This window comes from Hirundo rustica, chromosome 16 (assembly GCF_015227805.2).
Source record: "Hirundo rustica isolate bHirRus1 chromosome 16, bHirRus1.pri.v3, whole genome shotgun sequence".
NCBI classification, from domain to species: Eukaryota; Metazoa; Chordata; class Aves; order Passeriformes; family Hirundinidae; genus Hirundo; species Hirundo rustica.
The window spans coordinates 10,425,240-10,441,992 of NC_053465.1; the positions used below are offsets into that span (position 1 = coordinate 10,425,240).

Genomic DNA, 16,753 nt, shown 5'->3' on the forward strand with positions numbered 1-16,753 from the left:
TGATTCCTGTAAGAAACACTTTTCTTAACCACTATAAACAACTAGTACATTAACCCCATGCAGATTGACTATTTCTTCAATGTCCTATTTACTAATTAGAGAAGTCCCACCATTTCTCCCCTACCTCCTCAAAAATGTTGTACCTTTTCTCCCTATCGATAAATTATTTGCAAATTATTTATCATTTTACATTTTAAAATGAAAAGCCCCCTGCAGAATTCAGCCACAAATTGATCTGTTTGTACAAGGATCTGGAATGTATCTGTTGCAAGGACTAGACAGGACAACACAAACCATCAGCCACCAAAGAGCCCTTGGTTTACTTCTGAATATTTTTCTTTTAGACAGCTCAGAACACCAAGCAAGCTGCACTATTTACCCATTTCAGACCCTCTTTAACCTGAATACTTCTATCAAGTTCATATGGGAAAATAAACGAGTAGCACTGAGAGCTAGAGAACCATAAGGGACTAAATTGAATTGAGAAAGTGGTTAAATACTTTCAGACTCTACTTCAGCTATGTGAAAAGAGCTGCCTGCTTAGTGGATGTTCAATGATCTCCAAAAAATCATGTGTTCACCCATAACATAACTGAATTGCTCTTGCTCAGTTTCTTCCCCAGTGAATCACCTTCTGGTTTTTATCTTACATATAAACGCTTCGTACTTTTGGGTCAAGAACACATTTCTTGTTTTGTTTCTGAACAAGCCCCACCATGGGAACCATGACTAGCAATCATTAGCACTTAGTGAAGAACTAAGACACAAAGATTACTAGTTTTCAAATATTTCTGTTTGTTTGTTTAATCTTAGTGGGAAGAAATGAAGCAATAAAATGCTTCTCTGCTGATTGTGCCTTGTTTTCATGGACAAAGCCTCTTGGCTACAAAGACAGTTGAGGTTAGAAGCCCATCTATAGATTAGTGAGCCTCAACCCAAACCAACCAAGTGGCATTAATTCAGAAAAGCCAGGGACCAACTGGTTTTCCTCTGGAAAAATCATCTTCTTTAGACCATGTTTAACATTGTGCAACTATTTCAAGCACCTATAGCGTAAGGAAGCAAGATGAATCCCACCTAGAACTGCTTCTAGATCAGGCACGAGCATGACAACAACCAGGCAGAAAACAGGGGCAGCAAGAGATGTCCCCCTGCAACACAAGCTGCACAGGGGCCAGCTTTAACATTGTGCTTTGTTATCCATACTCAGACTAGTCAAGGGATGGTGGAGCCCCTTCCTGCAGTGCTTAGGAGTGTCAGTGAATCAAAAAGGCATTATGGGAGACACTGTCATGGTTTAAAAATTAAAGTTAGCAATTTATAGTCTGCCAAAATTGCAGCTGGAACTACGCTGTAAATTCTCCCATGCCACCTACTGGTGCCTTCTTTATCTGCCATCTGTATTTTATAGAAAGCCACACAAATGTGGTGCATTTATGGGTAATCTTCAAACTCATTTTTTGGTGGACTTGAGTGGAAAGGCACGAGGGTCAGTCCATAACACAGGATCTCCCTGCTTAGGTACCTTAAAAGATAATTAATTGTTACTGCTGACAGCTTCAAGAGCCCACAAAGATGGTGAGAAGCAACATGAAAGAGTTCAGGACAGAGAATACTGCTCATTACTAATGCAGGTCTGCCACAAGAAGGGCAGGGAAGCCAAATCCCCTCACACACACACCCCGAGAAATTATGTGAGAGCAAAGCTCTGCTTGCTGCTCTCCAGAACAGAGCTCCTCCTGCAATCCCACAGTCAGGACTGCCCGTGATCCTACTGGCACCATGACTCTTTGCTTGGCTGGGCATAAAATGGAAAGAAAAAAAAAAAAATTGGTCTTGTTTAATCAACCTAAACTACTTTTTTTATTATTTAACATTAAAAATTAGAGTCCATCCTCCTCTATTTAAAAAGAGAGCTGTCAGGTTCTGACCTAAGTCTAACCAAAAGGAAGGATGGGGAGGAGAAGGGGGGAGTTGGGAAAAATCAATGAATCTACACTAATAAAGGTTATAGGAGTAAAATTTACGCTGGATTCAAGTATGATCCTGTAGTCTTTTTATTTTTTTGGCATGCTGCCCCAGCGTGATTTACGTCAAGATAACATGATGGAGCCTCCACCATTGAAAGGAATTAAATAAAAATGCAATAAAGGAGTACAAAATCAATCCGCTTACAGTTTTGTTTAATAAAAATTCATGAAGGATGGGCGGGCAGGCCCATAAGAAATACACCAGTTCAATGAGGGGGCTCTATCAAGCCCACAGCCATTAGAGTGTAGCAGCAGGATAGGATTATTGAACATTAGCATGAGTTAGCTGTGTGCCAGTGTGTTGAATATGCCTCAGTTCCCCCATCATTCCAAGCTCTGTCATTGCTGCCAGTCAATAGCGCATCTATCACCTGAAATAACGGCCAAGAAAAGTACAAAAGATGGGGATTTGACCTTGACTGAGAAGCTGATCCATGGGGATTTTCCAACAGGGATAGCTGCTTTTTCAGTCAGGATGTTGGGACTAAAACCTGTGCCTGGACATGAACAGGTTACAAGTGTTTCCCCAGGCTGAGTTTGGGTCTCCCGTTGGCACTTTTCACAGCCGGGTGAAACTTTTATCCTCTGGAAACATTTGCCCTAATGATAAGTTTGCATTTGTTTTCTTAACTACGGGCAGAGGCCTGAATACACAGACAAACAAACGTACCCTGTGGCACCGTGAAAAATTAATTGCAAAATCCTTTAGCCACCCTGGTTTTGTAAGAGGAGCTGTGAGGCTTAGCCTCACTCTTTCCCTCTAATGGGCATTTTAAAAATTATTGCTTACAGTCATCTTGACAAAAGGATTTTAGCGGTCACAGGTTACATAGATGAGCATTTGAAAACAGAACTCGGCCAAATCCATGAAGCATTTCAGTGGTTTTCCACAAATTTGACCAATAGTGGAACAGAACTATTTCAATTTCTACCTGAGCAAACCATCTCATTTTCAGAACATTCACTTGCTCTATGCAAAAATCTGCACTCTTCAGGTTGTTTTTTTATTATTATCACACGGAGTTCAAGTGAAAACATGGCTGAAAAAATGTGCCTTGCATGAGCAGAAGCGAGCTTGTGAGTCAGGTGTGAGCATTCCCACTGGAAACGCTCACAAAATACGCTGAGTGTGTGATGTCACCTAGTGGTCAGGACACACGGGACTGACAGGCAATTAACATTTTCTGCTGATTCCTCCACTAGCTGGAGGTACCTGCTGAACTTTCCCAAGGTCCTTATCAAATAAAGACCGCTCCAAGCCAGGAGGAGGTAGATTTAGCTTTACACACACCTGTGGATGGGATATGTGCAGAAACAGCTGTGACTCATTTCCTCCAACACCACCCACTGCTAATTCCAAACTCCTTCTTCCCTGTACTCAAGTCAAGCCAAAAAAGTTAAACCAAACTTTTTCAACCACCAGCAGTGCTATCGCCATGCTGCAAATCCTGCAGACACCCAGGAGCAGATAAAAGCACAGAATTCATCAGACTTCATAACTTATCCCCCAGTGTGCTCTCTGCGAAAAACTCCTCTCGTGGCAGGGCTGGGAATGACCGAGCCCACAGCCTCGGACACATCCCAGCTTGTGCCAGCCACGCACTGGGTTTGCTGGGCTGGCTCATCCGCCCACACCTTTCTCCCAGCAGAGGGAATTCAAGCCTAGGGAAGCAGTTCAGCTTAGCTTTCCCTACACCGGTCCAGGGGCAGCTCAGCTGACTGACTCTGCCCTGAGCACTTATCACATAGGAACACAGGCAAAAGGCAGGATGCTCTATCAGCCCACTCCTCCCCAGTGAAACCTTAGGCCAAGCAAAACCGCCCTGCCAGTTTCTCCTGGTAGGCTTTTCTTGGCTGTTCCAGTACGTTGACTTGAAGGACAATAACCTCTAGCTTGTTTAACAACTTGTCCCTGCTGTGTAATTACACTTCTTTTAATTGGCTCGTGGGGTTTAATCATCTCCCGGGACTCAGCTTCCAGCGTTTCTCATTAACTGCCGGCACGCACTCGTGTTCTGAGGACAGGGGGATGTGCTCCAGCAGCGCACACGGGGGAGGCTCTCCGAGGATCCAAAAGGAAAGACTCACAGCAGAGCTCTCAGCCGCGTACAGACACACACACACACTGCTCGGAGCCAGCTACACCCCATCTGCAGAGAGCACAGCCAGCCCTGCATCCCCGGGGAGAGGCAGCCAGCCCTGCTCACATCCACTGTCAGCTTGTTGGAACAACTGGAGGAGGCAGAACGCACCAAGGATTGAGAAACCACGGGGAGGAAGACTCCTGGCAGAGGCAGAGAAGAGTGGATATAGGAGCCATGCTGAGCCCCTCACAAAAGAAACTTCTCCCTGTTACCTCCCTGCGCCTCAACTGTTCCAACATTTTTCTCAGAAGTTGGAAAACTTCAGCTGGTCTCAAAATTATGTTTAAATATATCTAAAAATACTCCCACGGTAATATTAATATTCTTCATTTTATGCCAAGTGTCTTGGTGCCCTCCTGGAGCACAGGAGCAAGTCCAGAGGAAGCCACAAAGATGATCAGAGAGCTGGAGCACCTCTGCTTTGGACACAGGCTGAGAGCAATGGGTCACTGGGCTTGGAGAAGACAAGGCTTCAGAGAGACCTTAGAGCTCCTGCAGTGCTCAAAGAAGCCATGAGATCTGGAGAGGAGCTTCCTACAGAAGCAGATAGTGATAGGATGAGGGGAGGGTGTTTAAAGGACTAAAAGAGAGGAGAAGAAATTTAGATTGTATATTAGAAAGAAATTCTTCCCTGTGAGGGTGCTGAGGCCCTGGCACAGGGTGCCCAGAGCAGCTGTGGCTGCCCCTGGATCCCTGGCAGTGTCCAAGGCCAGGCTGGACAGGGCTTGGAGCAGCCTGGGGCAGTGGAAGGTGTCCCTGCCATGGCAGGAGGTGACACTGGAAGAGCTTTAAGGTCCCTTCCAACCCAAAGCAGTCTGTGATCCTACAAGGTGGGTTGTACGGAGGAAGTCTCTGCTAAGGGTGACTGCTACATCCCGAGCAGTCAGCACCAGAGGCTGCTCACAGGAGGATGAACCAAGGACACGATACACTGCAGAAAATGGAAAAGGATATTTGACATTTGCTGAAGGAACAACACTACGTTAAACTTGCACTGGCAGGGCCTTGAGATCCAAGTAGTTTCCTATTACTTCTCAGCCATGCTCTGCCAGTTTGTTTGATTTTTCCATCAGAATCCTGCAGCTCAGTTCACTTTACCAGAGGGGGAAGTTGCTGGGAAAGGGACTGAGAAACAAGAATCTGTCAGAGAGTTGTTTTATTTCCTACAGCACTGGCTGACTGACCAAAATCCTATAAAAAAAATAGAAAAGAAAAAAGTCAAATTCAGGAAAAAAGCCCTGAACGTGTCAAGGCTTTTGGAACAAATGGCACAATAGGTTTTTCCTGTAGCTATAGGCATGTATTTCTTCTTATTTTTTATTTATTTATTTAAGCCCCTGTAACACACCATTTCCCCCAAAGGGCTGCAAAGGTTCAAAGGCTTTGAGAGCACCAATAAATCATGACCACATAAATGTCCTGTAGTGAAGTTTGATTCTTATTTACCCGGGGTCTTTGGGCCAGTGCTCAGTCTGTGTTGGAGAAGGCAGATTTACTTCTCCTGAGATGCCCTCAATTCACAGAGTGCTCATCTTTCAAGCAGCACTGCTCCAGCTTCAGCTGCCAAAACACTTCTAGCTGCAAGTTTCCATCATTTGCTTTATCACACTTCCCTTTCCCCTCCCAGATACTGGTCTAAACTCAGTTATGTTTAGAAATACCTTGTGAGTGGCCAGACTGTGAGTCAATGAATCTCTGTAAATCACTGCCATATGCAGAAGAATTTCAGGCTTTAGTGAGCTCTCCTCTTAGGCCACCTCTGGCCATGATTCCCTCTCTGAAATAATCCTTAGGACTGTGGTACGTATAGGAAACTCAGCACAGGTATAAGCACGCTACAAGAGTGGGGTATAAGAAACAGAGCATTAAAAGCAGGACAGAAATACTATTTTAGATGACCTGGATGCCCAGCTGCATAGCTAAGGTGCAGTTCTGTCCTGCAGGCAGTAAAGCAGTATTTCAGTCTCTATTCCACAAGGATGATCTGTTCATCCAGCTCTTCTAAGAGAAAAACAGGATCAGCAACAGAAATTCCAGCAGTTTGATTAAGGCAAGCACTTAATAGAGCAGCTGTTTCTTCACATTTTTTCCTCTTAGATGACTTAGTCTAACATTCATTCTCTAATGTCAATGAATATTTACTCCCAATCCACTTTGAAGTACTCGTTTTAATTATTCACTGTTCGTACAACTGCAGGTATTCACCATCAATTTGTGAACCGAGTCCATGCTAATTTTCTGGAAGATTTTTTTCTGACAGGAAAGAGAACCAACACCCAGAGAAGTAAATTAACTACTCACACGACTTAAAACTAAAAGACTACAGATGCAGATGATTTTTCAGAGGTGTACACGGAAAAATAAGAATTAAAGACAACTAATTCTAGCAAGCCATTTTGCTATGGAACCCTAAATTTTTTGGGACAAATAGAAAAGAAAGTGCCCAAGCACCACAGAAACATCACAGTTCTGTGCATCATCCATTACAGACATAAATTTGTGAGGCACATTAACAAAAAAAAAAAAAGAAAAAAACCACCCTCTTTGATTCACTGGAGTGTGACTGGAACGTACATAGGTTCAATTGCAGTGGGAACGCACGTAGAGAATCTCATCCTCAGACAACAGCCTTGAACCCTGCAGGAATCTGCACAGCTCTGCTTTTAGGAAAGGCCTTTTGTCATTAATAGCTTGAAAGTGTTGAAGGGAAATGTTGGCAAAACCCCAGCAGCAGATTTGAGTTCATTCTGTAACTTGAAAAACAGGTGGGTGAATTAATCTGCAACCGAGACCACTTTGTTCCACCCCATGCAAAAAAGGAAAGCCTAAATGGGGATCTGATGTGCTCTGAATTATATCTATTTGACTTTTATTTAATTTGCCTTAGTTTTTCCCACTCTCTTTTTGTTTGGAGAATGCAGAAGCTCCTGGCCAGAGGACCTGCCCTTCAGCTTATAAATTCAAGGTAATGCAAATGCATTTGAGGCTGTTGTTATTTATGCTGTAATTGGCTGGGGGTTATTTTAATAAACATGGCTGAGCACTTGCCATGTAGCCATATCTTCCAAGGGTTTTGGTCGGGGTGGTGCCCACATTACCCCATGGTGTTTGTGTTGTGCGCTCTGGATGACAAGTTTATTGGAAAATGAACAAGAGCCTCTCTCCCCAGCCACTGACAGCAAAAATCCATCTCTAACATAACAGACGGATATAATTGTTGTGCACCCTGTTAGACATGCCAAGTGATTGATACAATGCAAAAAGGAGTGGGGTGAAATTATGATGATCTATAAAGATCTTTCTGGAACAGAAAAAGAGGAAGAGAATCATTTTTAATATGATTAATATTGCAGCAGAGAGGGGGAGAAAGGAAAGAGATGGGATTTGTTCCCTGCTATAACACTCTACTCCCAGGCAATACTGCTTAGCAGGAAAGCCTTCCAGCTGAGGGCTATGAAACAGTTATCACTGGTAGGTGATTAAGTTACTAATTCTTCAGGGAGAAGACATTTAGAGGCCCATATTAAAGGAGAGCGAGGCAAAATTACATTCCGTTTCAATTTAGTTTAGCAATTCTAGTGATTTAGTTAAATGAAAAGCAATTGTTCCAATTAATAGTATTGAATGTTATTCATCAAAAGTGTCAAAACAGCTGTGTTGGTGCATTAGTAACCTATTCTCTTGTCAGAGATATGGATAATTCCCCGGGATTGCACGAGGGGAATGGCAGAGCAGGCAGGAGCCTTCGGCAGGAGCCGCACGTCCCGCAGCGTTAATGACTGCGGGGTCATGGAGCTGCTGTCAGGCTCCAGCGGCTCCACACCGGGGTGGGAAGGACAGCTGGGGTTCAGCAGGGCAGGAGATGCTCCCAAACACATGAATCTGGCTTTCACCCTCCCCGGTGCCATCCCACGAGCGTCCTTGAGGATGGTCTGACAGGACAGCACAGCCCCGCGCCGCCTGCGAGGGCAGAGCAAAGGCAGTGGCTCCTCTGCTCCCCATCCCACTCCTTTCAGGGGTTTGTGCAGAAGGGGTGAGAGCTCAGCCTTGCTTTGCCTAGAGATGGTGGAAGAACAATTAGGAAGTCAAGCCCCCAGCACCAGGCACCATTTTGATCTGTGCTGAGTCCTCGGCAGAGGCCCTGCAGCAGCTTTTCTCATGGAGCTCATCCATTAAAACAGTGATCAAGGAGCTAAGAGGAAAAGTTTGGACATAACCCCTGAATACAATGGGGTAATAAAACACAATGGTGCTGCTGGCCTGGGAATATGACACTCTGGCACAAGACAGAACCTTCTATTTTGGGATAAACAGACCCCGGTCTGAACATGGCTGAGGGCATCCTGGAGCTCATTAATCTGTATGGGAATGACAGAGACAGGATAACAGGTCTGATAAGGGTTTCCTCCAGCCTTTTCCTCACACCATACAGGCCCCTGCAGCCACCTCAGCTATCTCCACTCAATAAGGCTTTATACACTTCCTCCCACAACCCATAATTGCCATCTCAGAGCAGGCGATACTATCGCTTTCCTTTCCTTTCAAATTTCCATAGCCTTTTTACGGGAGATTAAAAAACCCCGTCGTTTTTGGACTCTGCTGTTTGTTTTCTCCAGGAGCTAAAGGAAAACAAATGCACACCGTGTAGCTGAGTTGAAGGACAAGGGCAAAAAGGGTGCAAAGGGCCCAGCAGGAGCCTGCTGCAGCTCATGCTGCTCCTCACCCAGGGTGATGCCTTCACCCTCCTCAGGAACAAGGCAAACCATAGCCCAATCCCATCCCACAGGGCACTGGTGAGATCCTCCAGGTCACCACAAGCCAAGAGCTACAACAGTCTCCTGTGTCAAATGATGCATCTGTTCTTTTTTAAAAATAGTTAATAGATAAAATCAACAAAATGTGGGTACAATTCAAGGAGAAATGGAGTTAGATACCTCAAGTGAAAGATAATTCTGCTTTTTCTCCCTGTCTCTGGAGGTACCCTTCAGGCCAAATCATCCTACCTTCCTCATGAAGGTAACAAGGCTTTACAATGTGACTTCTCCTTCCTCTTCCCTACTCCGATGACTGCTAGGGATCACACCCCAGCAGTTACCCTGCTTTAAAACACACTGAGACAGCCAGGTACTCTTGCTGAACACAAGTTAAATGCAGAGCATCACATCATACCAGCACTGCTGGAATTGAAATGTTACTTAACAGAGAGGGAGATAATCTCTCTTATCTGTACAAGCCAGTTTGTTATCAGCTGCTCATACTCAGAGGAGGAGTAAGACTTGAGAAACTTGTAACTGCAAAAACCTCCCCCAGCTTCACAGGTAAAAATGTATAAATCAAGTATCCTCACTAGGTTTGGTGCTCCACAAAATCCCCTTAAAGCCCTAGCCTGGAACTGTACCTGCATCTGCTTTTATCTTGAGGCACGTAGGAAACAGCTCCTTAACTCACGGGCTCTGTGTTTTGTTACAACCTCTGGTGCTTTGTGCCTCAGTAACAAGGCTGCTGAAATAAAACTCCAAGCCAGAGCAGTGAACTAACCCCCCCCATGCTGGTCCCAGCACAGGGGAGAGGACACACAGGAGGTCCATGCCAAACTTCTGCAGAAGGTTGGAGAACACACATGTTAACTTCAGAGCGGTGGCCAGAAGAACAGAGAAACACTGTGGAGGCTCCCCATATTACAGATCAGGTTTTTGGCAGGAAAGAAGCTTCTTTTTGGCAACTCATTTTCTCATTCCTGCTCAGGATGGTAGAATTTTAAATGCCTTCAGGGCATAGAAGGTTACTGATAATAAAAGTGTGCATTTTAATACACTAGAATAACTACAGATATGCCTGCTTTGGTACACATGGCTCTATCTGAGCTGTATTTCAAACATGCCACATAACATTTATTATGAAAAAGAATTAAAGAGCCCTTCATTAATTATTTGTATTACCATAGCACCTAAGGGCATTAATCGCACATCAAGGCATCGTTCAGCAAACACTGCCAGAGCACCGTCTGCCCAAAATCAAAATCCAGGGCAATGAAAAGGAAACAACTGCACAGAAATAAAAGAATGCACGTGGTGTAGGAAGCATGGGTTGATGGCTTTAGTCAGCAGGAGAGACAGCAGAAAAACCATATCCTCTGCCATCAAATTATCTGTGTACAGCCCAGGTGAGGAAGGTTTTTAAGAGAAGCTGGGTGAGGATTAAGAGTCAATAATAAGCGATCAGAATATTGGAAGACAAACCCAAGGAGAAAGTGTGGAAGAAAGTAAAGAAGCTGTTGAGGTGCAGAGCCCACAGAGACAACACTGAGCAGCCAGGTACAGTTTGAGTCAAGTTACGGATCAAGAGGACTCCTGTAAGATCCATTTCAGCCTGGTCCTTTGACTTTACACCAGTTAAAAATAATTTTAAAACAGGAAAGTTCTAACACCGGGTTTGTTAAACAGGCTCAGACTTTAAATGTTTCATTACGAGTTAATTCCAACAGGATCCCCTCACTCTGAGAATCCAGGACACAAATGTGTTGGGAACTGCACTTCACCCATGACAGATGCCCAGGCAACAAATCAAAGCTTCAGCATTCCTCAAGATCATTTTCTCCTGCCAAAGTGAAACACCAGTGATAAACAAATACCAGCTTCTGGTCATAAAATGGAGCTGAAGCCAAAAATAAAATCTCAGAGCCTGCTGAGATGATGATCAGTCACTAATACACCAGGTAAGCTCTTCACACACCTCCAGTTCCTACAGCAGCCCCTGAGCTCAGTTCCAGCACGTGCCCAGCACTGGCTGGGAGCAGCCATTCATTCCTAACCATCATTTTGACTCTTCCTAGCCCATCTCTTGAAAATGGGATGTGCCCTCATGTAAATGTGGTGATTAGAGAAAATGAATGTATGTTGTGAAGTGAGCTGAGCAGCAAATATAGCTGATCCCTCCTACCCACACAAGGTTTTGAGATTTTGGTGTATTAAATAAAAACTAATTTATGTCTGCATTTCACATGCCCCATTTTCCTCCCAAGAGAAGGCTCTTGCATTAAACAGATAGAACAGAACAACAACTACTGCACACAGAGGTGATAGCAAAAAATTAAATTATTGTAATATAGCACATTGCCATATATGAAATAAACTACTGTATTTCCCAGCTGTAGCTTTCTTTAATTCTTATTTTACTTTGTCACTGGTTTGTTTCAAAATAAAAACAGGCTTATACACAGCTAAATAATTAAAAGTGGCTTTTTTCATTAAAGGGAAAAAAAAAAAAAAGGAAAAAAGTCACTGCCCTCCCAGCTTTCCTAGTGGGGACAAAAAAAACCCCAAAAAACACAAAAACACCAGACCAACTTCCCATTCAAAACCTAGAAGAACTGTTCTCCTAAACCTGACTGTATTAATGTGGCTAATAAAGAAAGGATTTTTTTTTTTTAATAATTATTTAGGTGCATTCTCATAAATTAATCAACTAATCTCCTTCTCGATTTCCTAAACCAAGAAAAGGCCAGATGTAGTAATCTATTACAGACACGATATAATTGTACTGTAATCATAACAGAACAATATCTGCACATATGCTTTTGTTAAGCATGGGGCACAGCCTGACACTACTCATTAAGAAACAAATGGAACATTCAACCACGGCTTTCATTTGATCTTACAAAGATAACACTCAGTATTGTTATTCCGGATTTTTTTTTTTTTTGTGTGTGTGTGTAACACAAAAGCATTCTCTCTCACGAGTAAAAAAAGAAAATAAAACCAAAGCAAGCTGGTCTACACAGGACAATTGACCAGTGGAACAGTATATTCTGCTATTATCATTCTACAATAAGTTAAAAGTCACTCCAAGCACAGAATTAACATCAAAAAGCAAGCCTAAAACAGTTATCTCAGCTTACTAGGGGCTTGCTGGCCATTTTTCTTTTGCACATTTTTCACTATCACATCAATGCTATTTTACACAGCATTGTACTCATCTGTATCGTAATTTAAACCTAGTCTATGCCCTGTGTATGAAAATTTCTCAGCATAACTAGGAGCAATACCAGAAAAGGAAATATCAAACAAGCAGCTGGTGCTGCTTTAGAACTTTCTGAAGGGTGTTCCTGGCAGGAAAGCAGTTAAAAAGAAGCAATGTGAAATTGCATATGATACAGCACAGTGATGCTACTGCATTATAAATAATGCTGAGGGATGCATTATTTATATGTCTAATATTGGGCTCGCTTATGAAGAAAGCTTCTTTCTCCAGTTTGTCTCCAATAGTAATAGGCAGACAGGATCACAGCAGAGATCGGAAGGAGACGTGGCAACTCAGGGAAATTTGGGAGGCAAAACACAGAAAAACATTGAGTGGAGCGCTCTATTGCATTTCCTAGATTTAATAAGTTGGAAATCTCAGAAGGTTAGGAGCTCACCTTTCATTCATTTAAATATTCAATAGGAAAAAAAATCTGGATGTTTATTTGAGCCTTATCCCGAGTCTCTGTCCTTTAACAGCTGAAGGACTGGCACAGAAATGCTCTGAGATTTCTGGCACCTCCAGATCACTGTTTTAAACCAGAACTAGAGAAAGGCTCTGCCCCATAAAAGTGTTTAAATTGGCTCTTGCAAGGGAATGGAGCCTCCAGCCCCACAGTGAGCTCGATCTTGTAACACACTCATTTTCTGTTCCTGTGTTGAATACAGCACTCTGCACAGATCCAGCAGGAATGCTGCTGCTACGAGCACCTCTTTCCTCCCTGCACTGGAAACCCCACCAGCAATTTGTAAACAAGTGTAACTATGAGGATGAAAGCACGAATAAACCTGGTGGTTAGCCAAGGTCAGAGCGCCAACGGGGCTAAATCCAATTTTTGGTTCCACCAATACTCTTCCCTTCAGCTAAAATTTACCACCTGTAGATAAAATCCTGTAACAAGCTTTTATCTGCCCCTTATCCCATTGGGTTTTATATCACAGTGTGAGACGTCCACCAGAGCCACCTTTCATTGCCATCAACACACAGAGCTGAGCAGGGAGAGACCCCAGCTACCCACGGGCACCACAGGGAAATAGATTTCTCTGGAGTTTGGGTGGACAACCAGATTGGTCTGCAAAAAATAAATCAGTTCCAGTAGGTCAGCAACTGCTCCCGACAATGAGCACAGAGCTGTTGTGGAAGTTAATGAGTCCCACCACTGTCTAATCCAGCCCAGGCAGGGCCTTGGGGGAAAAGAAATCTCTCTGGTGCTTTGCTGCCGTTGTTGCTTCAGTCCAGCTTTACCTCATAAAAGCAAGCTAGGCCTGTGCTTGAGATCGTGGTGCTGACAGTCACATGAGCTCATCCTTACAACTTTCTTTTGTTCTTGGAGTTGCAGAAGAAAAAAAAAGGCTTGAAGACCAGAATGGAACAATGATCCCAAAAGATAGCTAGTGGGATCTTTTGGTGGTTTTTTGTTGTTATTGTTTTGGTTTTTTAAGTACATTGCATGAAACCATTCACTCCAAACCTGCTGTTTTGGAAACTTGCTTTCACAATCCTGTGCTCCAAGGTCCCAGATTATCCAAATTCCACATGCTCTTGCTGAGAAAGTTTTATAGTTCCATGTCTAACGGAACCAGCCCTATTAAAACCCAGTAATACAGTTCAAAAATAAGGGTGACCAGTGGCAGGAACTGAGGTTCATCTTCAAGACTGAAGCTTATCTTCCAAGTCAAAATATTTCTCATGCATCTTTTCAAAGCAGTGTTTAAGCACATCTAGTTACATTTTGGTTCTCCCCTACAGGTGTTTTGTTGCCTCTTCTTCGTTAACAAAGTATTTAAGGGCAGGGGGTCCTCAGCTCAGGGGCCACAAAGAAGGGTTCAAAGCCTCTCCTTCCCACATGATTCCTCACAGTCGCACCAGTAGGGAAAGTAATTAGCATCATCCCATTTACATTCCTACAGCAATTTTTCCTGAATGCTTCCAACTGAGGACCAGAACACTCCCCCAACTAAACCCAGTAACATGAGAAACTCATGTTCATTTTAAAGTGTTCTGGACTTTCCTAACTGGGTACAGAAGTTGAAAACACAGGCAGAACACACCCTGCAGCCTCCAAACTGAAGGCAAATGAGGGATGCTCAGATTGTGTTACACAAATCAGAGTCACGAGACTTGGTTTGCGTTTCCACACGGCTGACTCCTTCTGCTTGGTATAGGCAAACTGTCTTTTCCTGCTACAGGGCTTGTAAGAGGGATGCAGACCTGACACCAACTTATCCCAACATATGAAGCTTGTCAGGAGTTCAGGTTTAGCCCACAGACTCAATTTTTTTGTGCCACTCCACTCATGACCATCCTTGAGATGAGGAACTCCCCCCGTGCAGAAAGCCCAAAGGCAAATCACATACTGCAGCGTAGTTAATACTAAGCAGAATTTCCAGATAAACTTTTGTAGTCAGATCTTCTACCCAGCACTGCTGATCACGGTTCTCCACTTTGCTGTGCAATTTCAGACACAGCTTAAAGGGGAGAAGCCAAAAGAATCCAAAAATTAAAAACCACTTTTCCCATATTCCACTCAGCAGCTGTCATAGAGGAAATGCAAGTGAAATGATTAATTCTTCCACTTATTCTGATGCAAGAGCATCAGCCTCTCAGATTTGGGCTTTATTACTATGCTCTGCCTCCCCAGGCCAATCATAAGAGTCAAATTTTGACAAATTTCATACTGTGAGGCTTTTAAACAGTCAAATATTGCTTTATTATTTAGAACATCATTTTTTCGGTTTTGTTTCCAGCTGTATGTAGTACTGAAGTTTGCATTAATGCCCTGCATTATATCATCCTTATCAGACAAGTTTCTGAGGTACAGCTGATTCTCCTTTTTGATTTTCTACAAGAGCTATTAAAAATGCTGACCAAAGAATATAGATTTTCATTAATATTTCCTCTTCTTTTGATCTGTTCCTTTGATTTACCTGACTCTACAATCCAAATAATCAGAGGAGTTCCTGTCTTTCATGCAACAAATGTAATGCCAAAATTTAATCAAGCCAAGGTTTTTAAGATGCGGGGGGAAGAGGCAGTACATTTAAAGAGCTTTTCCTCACCCTATCTCTCCAGATGGCTTTGGGAAAAGCAGACCCCAAAAAGATGTGTCACTGAAGTATCCAAGAGCATTAGTAATCTCAGAGGACAGTCTCTGCTTTGTAGGCATGAAAAACATTTCTACAAGCAGCAAGGCTGATGAGGATGAGAATTTAGATTGAGATGGAGACAGAGCTTTTTTCTTTTGGCAGGGGAAAATGAGGTGCTGCCCTAGTGTTTTCTCCACACTGTCTCTTCCTTCAGTTCAGTTTTCTCTGCTAGCTTAAGCAGTTGGTACACTCTCAGGACATCCAGCTGACTGTATACTTGTTTTTCTACCCTGTTTTGGCATAAGGTTGCTGTCCTTATTCCTTTTGGTATTGTTCCTGCACAGGAAGGCAGGAAAATACATTTCCAGGCTCCTGATATACATTTGTTTTCCCTTACTGTTGTTCATTCTGTTTACACAGCGGTTGCTTTTCTTCATCTCTGACGATAAAATTTAAACTCTCTCTTAAGAGGGGAAAGACTTCAGGGAGTGGAAAATACAAAGAGAGGAATGGAGCAGAGACTTTGCTTTCAGAACTCTTGAGGAGTCAACCTTGACCCCAAGATGCCCAAGCAAGTTGCAAGTGTAACATGTGCACTTTTGGATTAAGCCCAAATGCCCTTGTTTTATACTATTTTTACATTAGCGAACAAGGGAACAGATGTGGTTCAGGGAAGTCAGTGCAGCCCAGAACACTGCTGCAATCACTCCAGTGCCATTAAATCACCATCAGAACAGCTTTGCTCAGGAGTCCTTCAGCTGTTCCACGTGATTGCTGCTCCAGCCCAGCTCCAACATGCCCCTCAAATATATGGATAGCTCAGAGAAATCAGAGAATTTGTAATTCACCACCCTCTGTCTCAGAGCCAAAATTACTCATGGGGTCCAACACTAAAAAAAAAAACCAAATACCTGCAGGGTGGTGAAAGCAGCCATCATCTGTGTGTGACAAGAGCTGCATGTAGGTGCATTTGTAGAGCTGTACTTGCTCAGCTTTTTTTCCACATTTCCAGTATTAACTTGGTGACACAATAATTTATATAAGCAAATGATGGGGATATTTGCATAACCAAAGTTCTAACCAGTCCAAAAAGAGGGGTATGCCAACTAACACAGAAGTTCAGGAGATGCATGCAATCAAATAAAGGAAATTTGCAGCTTCTCACAAAAGGACTTCCAACCAGATAAACAACAAACAAATCAGCTTTTGTGATAACCTGGAAGAAGACTTTTCCTTCTTTCCTTAGAAATCAGATAAATAAGTTCATATACACATAAAACTAGGAATAAAGTAAATAGATCTGAAAGCTCTTAATCCTCACAAATTCTTGCCACATCACCCTTTTCAGTGAAAGCCTTGAAGCTTAATCCTTCAAGCAAACACTGTCACAGAAAAGGAGTGCCAAGGGAACTTCCCTGTCTGGCCATCCAGGAGCAATTTGCAGCCACACTCACAACATCTGCCCTGGGACTGG

At 43.1% G+C, this 16,753-nt stretch overlaps 1 long non-coding RNA gene across 1 annotated transcript in view; it reads right to left on the reverse strand.

Moving 5' to 3' along the window:
- LOC120760147 (uncharacterized) overlaps positions 1-16,753 on the reverse strand; it is a 383,062-nt gene that overhangs the window by 332,524 nt on the left and 33,785 nt on the right. The window lies entirely within an intron of this gene.